The sequence below is a fragment of the Danio rerio genome, chromosome 6, assembly GCF_049306965.1.
Source record: "Danio rerio strain Tuebingen ecotype United States chromosome 6, GRCz12tu, whole genome shotgun sequence".
Lineage (NCBI taxonomy): Eukaryota > Metazoa > Chordata > Actinopteri > Cypriniformes > Danionidae > Danio > Danio rerio.
Genome location: NC_133181.1, coordinates 45,881,612 through 45,896,092, shown reverse-complemented (window position 1 = coordinate 45,896,092; position 14,481 = coordinate 45,881,612). Strand labels below are relative to the sequence as shown.

The 14,481-nt window shown below is 35.0% G+C and overlaps 1 protein-coding gene across 7 annotated transcripts in view; it reads left to right on the top strand.

Annotated features, from left to right (window-relative positions):
• Positions 1–2,267: 2,267 nt before the first annotated feature.
• Positions 2,268–14,481, top strand: part of frmd4ba (FERM domain containing 4Ba) — a 96,615-nt gene continuing 84,401 nt past the window's right edge. For all 7 annotated transcript variants that reach the window (XR_012408150.1, XM_073954433.1, XM_073954432.1 and 4 more), the window contains exon 1: positions 2,268–2,504. The gene's annotated coding sequence lies outside the window, so the exon portion shown is untranslated. The remainder of the gene's footprint in view (positions 2,505–14,481) is intronic.

Sequence of the window (14,481 nt, the reverse complement as noted above, 5' to 3'; positions counted from 1 at the left end):
ACTTTTGCTTTAAGTTCATAATACATATGTCTTAATATTTGGTATTGGCAGTGTTCATATGACAAAATAAAGTTCACCTCATATTGATGTATTGTGTAAATTTAATAAATGTCTGTGAAAATAACTAATTTTAATTTTGGCCTAAAAAGCATTTTAAAACCTTTGTATATTTGATTCTTTTTACAATAACAGTTACAAAACAAAAACAAATGTAACGAGGAGACTGACACAGAGGGATCCATTATGCAGCATTTATTAATCACACTCTTACTCAAACACTCAATATGCAATACTCAATACTCAAATCTTAAAACAATAAAATAAAAAAATAAAAAAAAATCTAAAACAATTTAAATAATAATAATAATATTATATATATATATATATATATATATATATATATATATATATATATATATATATATATATATATATATATATATATATATATATAATTTGTATTTACATTTTAATTAGATTTTATGCTGGCAAATAGGCTTGTAGGACTTATATTCTAATTTTTGCAGGATTTATATTCCACATTTAGATTTTTTTTACATTTAAATATTTTATTATTATTATTGTTATTATTATTCATTCATTCAGTCATTTTTCTTCGGCATATGTTTTCACAGCGGATGCCTTTCCAGCTGCAACCCAATACTGGAAAACATCCACACAAACTCATTCACACACATGGCCAATTTAGTTTATTCAATCCACCTATAGCACATGTCTTTAGACTGTGGGGGAAACCGGAGCACCCGGAGGACACCCATGCCAACATGGAGAGAATATGCAAACTCCATACAGAAATGCCAACTGACTCAGCCGAGGCTTGAACCAGCGACCTTTTTGCAGTGAGGCGATCGTGCTACCCACTGCACCACCATGACGCCCAATGTACAGTTCTTCAGACTAATATTATGAATGTAAAGTATGTTTGCATTTTCTTATGGCACGTCAACAAAAAAAAAAAAAAAACATGCCATTATGCTGAATTCATTCATTCATTCATTCATTTTCTTGTCGGCTTAGTCCCTTTATTAACCCGGGGTCGCAACATCAGAATAAATCGCCAACTTATCCAGCAAGTTTTTACTCAGCAGATACCCTTCCAGCCGCAACCCATCTCTGGGAAACATACACTACGGACTATTTAGCCTACCCAATTCACCTGTACTGCATGGTGTCTTTGGACTGTGGAGGAAACTGGAGCACCCGGAGGAAACCCACACGAATGCAGGGAGAACATGCAAACTCCACACAGAAACAGCAACTTAGCCAAGGCTCGAACCAGCAACCTTCTTGCTGTGAGGCGACAGCACTACCTACTGCGCCACTGCTTTGCATTATGTTGGATGTCTGAAAGAAATTACTTGGTGGTACTTTCTGCATTAATTTGTGTTATGATTTGGTATCCATAAAATGTTCCATAAAATAAAGTTAACCGTTTTGTGTAAATAAGATAAATGTCTGTGAAATTAACTCAAATGTAAATTTAGGCCTGCACATTATTTTTTTTAAACCTTGTTTTATTGTATTTTGCTTACAATAACAGTTACAGAACAAAAACAAAACAAAACAGTTTTCTCATATTTCATCTAAGTCAAGCACATTTTTATTATTTTATTATTAAACACAAATATATATATTTTTTATTTTTGTATTATTATTTTGGTGTCTGTAGATCTAAATATTTGTGTTTATTTTATTTATGCAGCCACATTATACTAAAAAATCTGCTTGTTCAAACTACTTATTTAAATGAGTTAAAACAACACAGTTCTTCACATTTTTGTGGGACGACTTAAATATTTTATGTTTACTCAACGTACATCTGTTAAGTTACCTTAATCGAACTTAATTAACTAAAGTAACTTCAAGATTAAAAATTGTGTTGGGACAACATGAATGAATTGTATTGAATCCTGCATTTTTTCCAGTGTAGGCTAACGTTATACTCAACAAATTTTTTGCTGCTTCTTCAAACCATCTATGACCAGGATCAACACAATTCTCGAGTTTTTCTGAGGATAACTTAATTCCTTTAAGCTCAATCCTCTAAGTTTTTTTTAAACACAATAACTTAACTGAATCAATTTGTGTTGGGACAACATAGCAATCGTATAGCGAACAGTGTTTACATGTATGTGTTCATCCCGCGCTCGCGCGAGTCAATGGCGTTCATATCCCCATGGTAACGACTGAGGGAGATTCGCCTGCTCCGGCTGGGCTGAAGGGGCGGAGGAGGAGAACAGAGAGGCAGCGGTAAACCAGTCAACGGACACCGCTTCACCGACACTGCCCGAGTCCTCACAAACCTGTCATGAACTCTATCACCGGCTGCTATTGCTTTGCACGCCGGCTTTCTCCTTGTGTTCATGACTCTGGAAGCGATATCACGGAGACCACGGAGTTATTTTAGCCTCCGGTAACAAAAAAAGACAAAAGATTTTCGCCAACCTGGGGCTTGAACACAACAATACCGACCATAAAGAGAGGTGAGTTCCCCTTGTTATTGAATAGACTGCTTGTTATGCATGTGCTTGTGCTTTAGGGATACTGGATATACAATATTATAATAACTTGATGAAAAGAAGTTCAGTTTCTTTGATGTGTACAGTATGTTTGTTATACATGACGGTCTCGCGATGTGTAAACCTGACTGATGTCAGAAACTTCACCGCATGTGCCAGAGGCGCTATTTATTAACTGAGATACAAAACAAATAGCTCATTATCTTACTATACATGAACACACAACAGACAGACATAATTTAAACTTAGTGGAGAGAGTTTTTGAATTTCAAATAGCCTATATGGTGTTATTTTGACAGAGCACCTGACTCATAAAGGAGCCCTCAATAAGTGTTTACATTAATTTATTTAGTTGATTCTCACAGTTACTCAGTGTAGAGTTATATCTTTTTCATAATTATGGTAAAAAAAACAACAAGTTTTTGTTTCTTGTTTAAACCTTGTTAAACAATGGAGAGACTACCTGAGTGAGAACATGTGTATGCTTGTTTCCTGTTGACACATGTGAGAGCTGTTGATTAGAAACACAGACTGGTTTTGAGAGACCTGAGGAAGACAAAAGTCCACCGAAAAGCCCATTTTCTCCACTGCTCCTATACAGACGCTGATTCTGAACTTCCTGCTTCCTGAGAAAGACAAACAATGGGAGACAGAAGCATGTGACATCCTGAGAGTGTGAAAGAGTGACGCATTTCAGTCCAAATTTAAGAAGGATAAGAAACCATTCTTTGATCTAGGGCTTGTTTTTGGGAACAAGTGATTTTATTCAGCTTGAATCAAAATGAAAATTAAATTAGGCTTGTGTTTTTGAAGACAAGGACTTTTTTATTTTGTGCGTGTGGTTACAAATGATTTACGCCACCTTTTTTCATTTTAGTTGGTTATATTATAACAGCGCATGCTTGAAGCACAAATGTATACTAAGGGTGTTTTTACACTTGGCAGGATTGTTTTCATTGAAATTGTATTGGGCTAGTTTAGATGTCTTTATTCAGAGAGTTGCATTCAATTGCATTAAACCTTCATCAGTTTTTTTGAGCATGCTGACACCAATCATTTCATTGGTTTCAGACTCTGTCTGCTTTTTTGGTGCACACCAAGAACTGGCAAAACTCACAATTATTTAATGAAATTTAACACAACGCTTAATTTCAAACACACCAAGCCTGCCAAGTGTAAACACACAGATGTTGTTCATGAGCTGATTAAGTGTGAATGCTAATACCTAAACTTGGTGCTCACCAAACAAGTTTGATTTTTACAAATGTTGAGCCCAATGCATTGTTTTCAGGCATGGGCCAGTATAAGATTCTGATAACCTTGGATAATGGTTTCACTGTATTGCGGTTACTGCTCTAAAATGTATTCTTTTTAAATGTCTGGGTAAAAAAAAACTACAACTTTTTTTCTCCTTTGAAAACAATATATTTTATTTTGAGAAACATTTTAAATATTTTGGAACAGTAAATATGTCAGGCTAAATAATTCAAGTTGACTTCTGCTGTCTTTGTTTAAAAAACACATAAAAAAAAAAGTTAAATAAGAATCTTACATATACCTCGGTTTTAAAACCTTGACTTTTCCAAACCGTGTTATACCTTGAAAATGGTTATCCTCCCATGCCTAATTGTTTTGATGTTTCTTTTGGCTCTGATGCAAAATGAGACATAATTTTTTGGTGTGAATTTTTACGTTTGGTCTTAAAAATAAGTGTTGTGCAACTGAACCTAGATTAAATGCTTAATTTTTAAACCCAATCGATATAAAAAAAAAAAAAAACTAAAAGTATGAATACAAAATGAAATCAATTAGACATTTTGTTAATATTATAATCTGGCTGTTCAGTTGCATGCATTAAATAATGGGGTCAGTGTTTCTGATTCCTTTAAGCTATTAACTAATAAATTCCATACTCAGCATTCGCCTATCAGGGTGCTTTAATGGACAGATGTGTCTATAGGAACTATGCTTTTAATGGGCAAGTACCATTAAAAAGCAAGGCTTTTTTTTCCTCTGGAGGTTTTTAGGGTATAGAGTGCTTAATTGAAGCACACGTTAAACACTTACCATCCCCCCTCTCAATTGCATTTCAGTCTATACTGTATGTTGGTTCGCAGAGTTTTATCTTTAAACCTTTGTCAGATTTCAGTTTCTCACCATTTAACACTGCGCTGGTGATGTTATATGATATAGTTGTAAATCCAGTATGTTCACCATGTGAAACCTGACAACCAGCTCATCTTCCTGTTGCACAACAAAGGAAGGCTGACCACTAAAGATAGTATTCCCTGCCTGTGTATACTGAAGACTTCTAGAAGTGTACCTTAAAAATGGGTATTTTTGGGAATTGTTTCCCTCTGCACTAGCTGGATTTCAAAATGGCTTTAAGGTATTGTGCTCCAATTGTCAATTTCTCTCCATGGGTTGGCCGTTATCTTTAAGCTTGGAAGTACAAATCAATTCAAAGCCTCTGCATTTAGTGTTGCTAGCAATGCCTCAGAGGGGTGTGTGGATTCAGTTCAATTCAATTTAACTTACTCAGTTAAAGCACAAGTGTGACCCAGTGTCGTATAATTGATCCCTTATTGCATTAAGGACACTGGTGTCAGTCTAAATTGACCGTGTCCTTAGAAAGGCATGCTGGCAAATATGGCATCAGATGGTTGAGATGTTGAAATGTACAAAGTACATTTGTAGTAGTACATCCAGAAAGAGTGGGTGAACGTGTGCTTTTATGTTGTATTTGCAGATCTGATGAAACTAGATAATGCTTGAGGATGTTTGTAGCATTCACTGCTATGGTTTTCTAAGTATCATGTGGACATTCAGAATATCTGTGTCAAATTAGTGTGAAATGTTACAAGTTTTAGTAGGTCATTGCTTTCATGTGTTTTATAGCTGTTTTAGACTTGTTTTTTTTTTTTGTCTCAACTTGGAGTCTTTAAATTGTTATGAGGCAGCTCTGAAAAACAAAAGCATCCAAACAAGATTTGGGAGTCCATAAATCTGTCCACATGACTTTTTAGTTCATGGTGGTAATCCGTAAAAATATATAGGGTAGAACATGTCCTGTTCATTTATTTAAAAAAAAAAAGTACATTTTTGCCATGACTTCGAGAAGACACTCATTAAAATATAATTCTGTGTAAAAAGTTTATACACCAAAAATGCTTGATATGCATACTGACTACAAAATAATTTTAAGACACAATGCGGTCCCAAAATACTATTTAATTAAAATTTTTGGTCCCACTTTATATTAAGTGTCTTTAACTACTATGTACTTACATCAAAAAATTAATACAATGTACTTACTGCGTTTATAATGTATTTGAGAACACTTGTGGTGCTTTTGAGTTGGAATAGAGTTTGGGTTATGGACAGGTTTGATAGCATGGGTAGGATTAAGGGTGGGTTAAGGTGTAAGGGATGGTCAACAGTGTATTTACAAATGTAATTACAAAAGTTAATTACAGATGTAATTACATACATGTATTTAATCAAGAATAAATACAAAATAAGTACAGAGTAAATACATGTATTTACACAATAAGTACATTGTAACAAACTATTAGTTCCTTTGTAAGTACATATTAGTTAAGGCCACTTAATATAAAGTGGGACCAAATTTTTGTAACGTAACCTCAACCACTGTAGATTCCATCCATCTTTTGATCACTTATTTTGGTCACTTATTTTTGAATGTATTTTAATAAATACATAAGTGTGTTGTTTAATTTTTATAAAAATATGTAATTTTTCACCCGTATGAATATTAAACATTTTATTATCATGAGACAAGAGTTATTTGAAACATTAGAGGCTTTATTCCCAATCTATATAGTCAGTTTGATGAATTTAATTTACCTCAAACACCAAAATAGAATGCATCAACTCTGACCCATAGACAACATTTTATAGAATCACTTACTTACTTACTTAGTCCCAGGGTTGTTTATATCGAAGTTCATGTTTATCCACATTTTGGTGTTTGAACGGGGCTTGAACCAGCGACCTTCTTGTTGTGAGGTGACAGTATATCTAAATGTATAAATATAAATAAAAATTTATATCATGATTATTTACTTTATTCTTGGTGTACGAGCTGGTGCAGTCATTTAAATCTTTTTGCCTAAAGACTTTCGGTCTCTTTCATTTCCATTAATTGTAGATGTAAAAAACAGCTTGTTATGCTGCTTGATGTTGCAGACTGACATTTTCTTATTATATGATTTTGCTTTGTTTATATAATCATGCAAAAACCTGTTTGTAGAGCATGTAATTTGACCGTTTTCTGCACTTTATTATTCCTAGTCATTTCTCCTATAGGAAGCTGAATTGGAAGTTCTAAAACAATCGCAAAAACGAGTGCACTTTCACACTGAAGTATAAGGTCAGTAGTAGGATTGCAACAAAATAATCGATTAATCTGTTGATTAATTTTCAGATTAATCGATGAATCGGCATAAAAAAACAATGCATTCATTTCTAACCCTTTATTTAAAAACAGAACTAAAATCTTTAGAAAGTGAACAAACATGTTGTGCTTAAACATCACTGAACTGTTATAATAATAAGTATAATAATATTAATGATAATGATAATAAAATAGGGTGACATGGTGGCGCAGTGGGTAGCACGTTCGCCTTACAGCAAGAAGTCAACTGGTTCGAGCCACAGCTGGGTCAGTTGGAATTTCTGTGTGGTGTTTGAATGTTCTCCCTGTGTTGGCGTGGGTTTCCCCCACAAGTCCAAAGACATGTAGTACAGGTGAATTGGGTATGCCGAAATTGACCGTAGTGAATGAGTGTGTGTGTTTCCCAGTGATGGGTTGTGGCTGGAAGGACATCCCTTGCATAAAACGAGAAGAAAATGAATGAATAATAAAATAAAAACCTAACTTGAGTTTTGTTTGGAGATCATTGTTTTAGTACGTTCACTGTTAATGTTTCAGTGGCGATGCAATGCGTCATGTTTGTCACGTGACACACCGCAGCTACAATAGTGTGACAGATGTATCACTTTTATTATGCTTTTTCGTTTTAATACAAAATATTCACACTCTTGCTCATCATGTCATCAACTACCTGATATTCCAATTCACAAAAACGTGTAAGTGCTTTTGTTGTTTAAACAACGTATAAATGATCTTGATTGTGATCTGCAGTATTACGTGAGATGGGCATCGCCATGTTTATTTTAAGTCTGGTCGTATGCCTCATACATAAAAATAGAACACGCCGTATTCAGCACATAAATTAATCATTTACTCCCAAAATGCATGCAAGCAAGTGGCTGGCCAACTGGGGAAAGAAGCTCAGTTAGAATTTTTCATGTTATGCTGCTTTTGTTTATTTAGCGTGAAATGTTCCCACACCTTGGATGACTAGGATCGCACAGAATACTCTGCCTTTACCATGTATATTTTCTCTAACGTTACCGCCATTTGCTTTTTTGCGCTGTCCTGTCTACGAGGCGCCGAATTCTGCTGGCATCAGTGCGCGACAGAGGCAGAGTGCATTCACTCTGCTCTGCGGTCAACTAAAGTTTTTTAATAATCAAATGTCTCCGCGTCGCGCGACACGGCCAATCGATTATGAAATTCGTTGCCGATGCTTTTAGTAATCGATTTGAATTGATTTAATTGATTCGTTGTTGCAGCCCTAGTCAATAGTATATAATACAGTTGTGATAATAAATAGTGAGAAAATATGGGGGAAAAATGTTTTGTCCTATGTAAAATATAAAATTACATATTTTATGTTTTATTTGTATTTTAAATATATATATAAAACTACCTTCAATTATAAGCTCATAGAAAAATGTTAACTAATCATTATGTGATGCTGTTATGTTCCAAAAATGTAATTATAATGTCCAAGATGCCTCGCTGCTGTTCTGCAGGGAAAGCTGAGAATGATTCATACTCATTTTCTCTTTTCCACTGGCAGGCATATGTTCAATTACATTCCATCAATTCACGAATGAGAGCGACTATTAATATCAGTCCACATAGACACAGAAAGGAAGTACTCATGATAATGGGCCATTCGCTACCGTCTCGCCTATCACTACTGTTGGATATAAATGTGTGTGTGTCTGTGTGTGTTTCCCCTCTCGAGAGGCCTCGGTGGAAACATCCTCACCAAAAAATAGACATGGCCTACAGTCTGGGTGCAGTGGAAATCAATAGAGCTGCTCCACATAAGTGGTAACGCTGGAGGGCTTGTGGCTGAATCTTCAATATTTTTCCTCTTTTTTTTTAAGGGAGATGAGTAGAGAGTGAATAATGTGTCCTGTAATATGGTAAACATTATCAGAAGGATGTTTTATAAATGGTGGGTTTGGGTTAGTAGTACAAATACAGCCCAAGGCCACAGTGACAATGAACTGCAGGCAGGAAATGGACACAGGTCAGGGGCAGCTTTTCATCTAGCAGATGGTTAAGGAATTGCTTTTTACATTACAATGAGTGACAATCAAATCCACCACGTGCCCTTTGCTTTTTAATGATTATTCAGCCTTAAAAAAGTATCATTTTTAAGGAACAGATGCTGCATTAAAAGTGGATCTTCGTTTGTTATTTGTCCCATATGGGCTTGTGCTACAGAAATTGATGATACTTTAAACTGTGCAGCATTGTTGGATGGAGGCTTGCTATTATTTTTCTAAATGATTTTTAGTCTAGTCATGTGAACCAAATGGTGCTTGATTGCTTGTTTTGTTTTTTGGGAAAAAAAACAGTAACATGAAAGTATTTTAATGAATAAATTTGTATTGAAAATATTTACAATTTAGCATAAGATTTGATGATAAAATGTGTGAAAATAAATACCAGCCCTTTTTACACCAATGGCAACTGTACAATTTTAATGACACAACTATAATGACAATATTAATTACACAAAAGAACAATTGCTGCTCCAGGGCTGCACAATATTGGGAAAACAAATTTGATATTTTGTTTTCTTGCAAGATACTGAACAATGGGATTTGGCTCCCTAGAAAAAAGCACAATGTTTTATTTCATTTGTGTCTTTGTTCTATTTTTCTATGGTTGTAATTACATTATTACATTTTACTTCCCCCCCAAAATCGTTCCATCCATTCTTAAATTGTGATTTCCACACAGCTGTACGTCTACTGAAATTGTTTTCAGATCAGAATATAGGGCTGCACAATATACTACATGTGGAAGTATGCTAAAGGACATTTAATTTGTCAGTAACTCGGGTTAAGTGCTTCCGGTGAACTTTATGCCATTTCAAAATCGGCTTGATTAAGGTCTGTTATCTTTACAAGTCAGCGATCTCCACTGGCTAAATGATATCCGATATAAAGCAAGTCTCAGGTTATATAAGGCGCACTGCTTTAAATTATATTTTCCCCACCATGTCTTTATAATATGAGCTTTTATTTTACCCCAGTATATTCAATGGAGCTTCGGTACTAGCCTGCCAGTTCTGACGGGCATGTGCAAGTAAACGGCTTTTTGTCTCGTTTTACGCGTGAGCAACTAAATGAATGCCAAGGTCTATTTAACTGATTGTATTGTAATTACATTACAACATTAAGGCTGTAAAAGTAATCAAATAAAATGGAAAAAAAGTCAAATTAACCGTTTACCGGAAGTTTATCAGTATGAGAAGAAACATTAGCTCCACATATACCCTTTAAATCATTTCAGCATCGAGTTTCACTATGTGCACATCCACAATAGTCACATCACAAAGATAGGCAATGTCCAGTCTAAATTATAGTTGACCAGGAGCTTCAGAATTGTATTTAATCACTGAATTTATGTACTTTATATGATTTATGCAAAAAAACATTTCTTAATTAAAATTTCTGTCTTGTTTCTATTCCAAATATCTACATTTTAATGCGAAAACAAGATTTCACTTACCTCACTGGCAAATAATTTCCTTAAAACAAGCTAAATCACTTAATTTTCACTCATTTCTTCTGACAATTAAAATTAAACAATGTTTTTAGTTGGTCTAAAATAATCTGGACTAGAAACAAGACATAACAAAGTAAGAAAAGCATTTTTGCATTGTGATTATTCAATTTCTGTACACCAATACCGTTAGACTTCCCAGAAGATCGTCCAACAGAGCTATTCAAACCATCTTCTGAAACAATATTCAGATCGCAATATTTATCGCAGAAAAATAAAATATCGCAACATCAGATTTTTTCAATATCGTGCAGCCCAATCGGAAGATTTATAAAACAAAATATTGCATTGTGAGTTTCCAATGTTGTGCAGCCATGGTGAATAGCATTAAAGTACAGTCCCATGTGTTCTGGGGATATACATGACACTAATTCATGAGATTAAACTTGCTGTTTACAACAACTAGCCTAGAAAAAGGACAAATGGACAGCTTTGATAAGTCAAGAACAACAAAACATAACACTCAATGTGATTTTCTCAAAATTATCTGTCGATTTTTTTTTTTTTTTTACTAAATGTTAAGACGGGTTGTACCAGTCAGAATGGCATTTGACAAATGAACACGATAAGTTCCTCATATTGTTACAAACACAACAGAGAAGTGCACAGATTTTGTGTTGCACTTCTATTTATTCTATGTATCATCAAGGTTTTCATCCTATATAAGCCTGTCAGGATAAAGAATATTTGTTGTGCAATTTAATGTTGTGATGATCTGCAGTATATTATTGTCATTTTGAGATCATTTTATTCACTGATTTTATAATAATTATTCAACAGCATAAAATGGCAAATAGCCACAAACACTTTCAATAAACAAGACTTTAGACTTTTCATTCTTAAGGTTATTTAGACACTTGAATTTAATGTCAAAACAGTAAATGTCCCATTGTAAGTCCTATTAAATGTTCTATAAAGTAAAAGTCCAATTATAAAGATTGACACTGGTGAGGAAGAATGTAAATGTGTTTCAAAATGGCTTTAAATTTATTATAAATTATCATTTTTTATAAATTATATTGCAACACCAAAAGTTATTAAGGTAATGCATGTATTGCAACATATAAGTCGATGTTTATTATTGTGACAGGCCTAATCAGAAAATACATTTCTTGAATGACTCAGCTTTCATGTTTCCCATTACCACCAGTAATGTCAACTAGTTCAAAACTAATTTCAAAGAAAAACTCACTCTATATGTCCACAGTGAAATTCACATTTCAGACCCCTCTTTGCTTCTAAAGATGACTTTTGCCTTAGAAACCTGATACTGTTACTAGTTTCCCGAGTTTAGCCCTAAAACTGAAATATTTGACTGAAAGAGAGAGATCTTGTAGTTTTCCATCATTGTAATCTGACCGTCAGGTATGACTCTAGCCCTAGGATGGGGCAAAGGCCTTGATAAGGCTTTGAAAAAGGGCAGTGACCTTCTCATGCCATAAACAACCGGCAATAGCTGACTGACTCCTGCCCAAAGCTATTAAAGCCTTTTTAACTCTATAAGGCTTTCTTGTAATTTGTTGTACATAATCAAATGTCTTTTTTCTTGTTTTCCTGAGAATGGTGGGGATTCTGCTGAATGGTTTTTATTTTGAACCGAAACAAAGAAAAACATCTTGTACGACTGGATCATTGAGATAAGATTTAGAGAAAAGGGTGCAGGTGGCGTGTTGTGATCCAACTTGTCATGTCTGCAAATTACTCGCTTATGCGTTCGCTTTCCCTGCTGCGAGCTTGCCCTGTTTATTTATGCTGACACATGGCGTTGGTCGGTGGGAGAGGATAAAGATCTCAGTTCAAGTCATTTGATTGTCCCGTCCTTCTGTTTCCTGCTTAGAGATTTAAAGTGATAGTTCAGCAATGAAAATTAGCTTAATTTATTTATCCTTTAATTCTATCCAAGATGTAAATGGATTATTTTCTTAAGAAGAACATTAAAAAAGATAAGATTTTGGGCTGGAATTTTGACTCTTGGTGAGTCAACAGCTATCAGCACTTTGAGAGTCAAAAAAATCATATACAGGCGAAACAAGAAACTGAACATATTTAGTATTATTATTACCTTTAATAACTCACAGATTCAGCAAACAGTTAGTGTCTTGTCTCATAATAATTGTTTAATAGCAAGGTTTTATTGCACTGTAAATGGCAGTGATTTTTAATGATAAAACTGAAAATAAAAAAATGCTACTGCAATAATCTGTACCCTGGTTAACAGTAAGTTTTCTTAATATATACGGTGAATAACCATAATTTGAGTTTCCTAGAATTGTCTGCATAACACTTTACTTTTATGTTTTTTGTTGACATTACTGTGTGACAGAGAAATGAAAGCTTTAGCGAAGGTTCTACCAGGAAGACTGAGATGTCACGTCATTCATAATAATTATCTCGTCAGCCTATAACAACCAAGCAAGCCATGTATAAAAGCTCATCTAAACAATCTGTTTCGCTGTATTCAGGTGACGTTGCGGAAGTTTCGGTCACGGTGCGGAAGTTTGGACTGCCAACGTCGTTTACGTCTCACAAGTTTGTTCATTTCTCTGTTCGTGTTCACGTAACAACTCAAAGTTGAAGGTTAACAGCTTCGTCAATCACTTCATTTTCGCCATTGATTGATTTCACCATTTCGCTTTCATTATCCGCCGATCGTACATTTAAATGTCCTTGCATCGGGTTGGGGTTGCTAGCTTTTAGCACTTCTAACGTTGGCTCCTAACGTTACTCGCAAAAATGTACCTCATAAGTTAGCTGGAGACCAAAATGAACATGGAATTTCACCGAAAACAGCCAGGTTAAACACTCTCAATCTGCTTCATTGGGATTTCACGCCATCTTCATCTGCCATTCCATCTCGGTATACTCTGTTTATTACCTTAAATCGTTACGTGTATACATAGTCTGCATGAGGTAAGTCTAACTCTTGTTTCATTAACGTCATATGAAGTCACTGAATTATGATATGCAAGTTAATGTCTGAAAGAGCACATATCTAACGTTATGGCCTCTCATCATTTCGTTCTAAATGTTTTCCTAGCTGGAATCTACATTTTTAAACAAGTCTTATACCATAAAGCTAGAGCCGTGATGCAGACGCAGACAATACGGTATCGGTTCAGCTTTAACGTTAAATCAAAACCTATCATTGTCACGGTAGGATACTATGGTAGGAAGACGAACGAGAGCTTCTGTAAAACACTGCAACTTAAAACACAGAAATTGAGCATCATTTACCGTGCGAGACGAGTGTCTGCTGGGCAGTCCTTCGCTGACGCGGAGTTACAGGTAACGTTAACTTGCAGCCTCCATTTCACTGCGGTTGAGAAATAAACTCCATTTCTCAGACTGTTGCCCTTTGACTTGTTAACGTGACGTTTCCTCTCCTTACGGCCGTTAAAGAGCTTTACTTGTGAATCCATAACATAGCGAGTTTTCTCCGTGTTTATCATTGATCTGCTGTAATCGCCGCTAAACTTTATCAGTGTCACTCATTGGCGAACAGCGCCAGCCGTTAGAACCAATCGCAGCCCTTTCCGTCGAGGACAGTTTACGCGTTGAGCCAGTATGGAAGAACGTTGGGGCCAAAACGTCTTTTACAAACTCTTTATTTAATATATACGTGTGTGTGTGTGTACATATATTTATAAAAAAAAAAAAAAAAAAAAAAAAAAAAAAAAACACGAATTCACTCGCTAAAGCTCAAAGCGAGCAGGACATTCGCTTTCGTTTATTTGCTATGAATGCTAATGTTGCCATGTACATGCTCGTTTGTTTTTTTTTTAGAGTACAGTTCCGACTGTTCGTATTAAATGACAACTCGTATTACTAATAATACGTACAAATACAAATCTTTTTATACTGTTGTTGTGCTATGAATTAAAATATAATCGTGTGGAAAGCATCATCAATGCACCCTGACGTACCATAGTATCGGGTCGAACCAAATCGATGGCATAATTGCAAACGAACCGTAAGACCAGT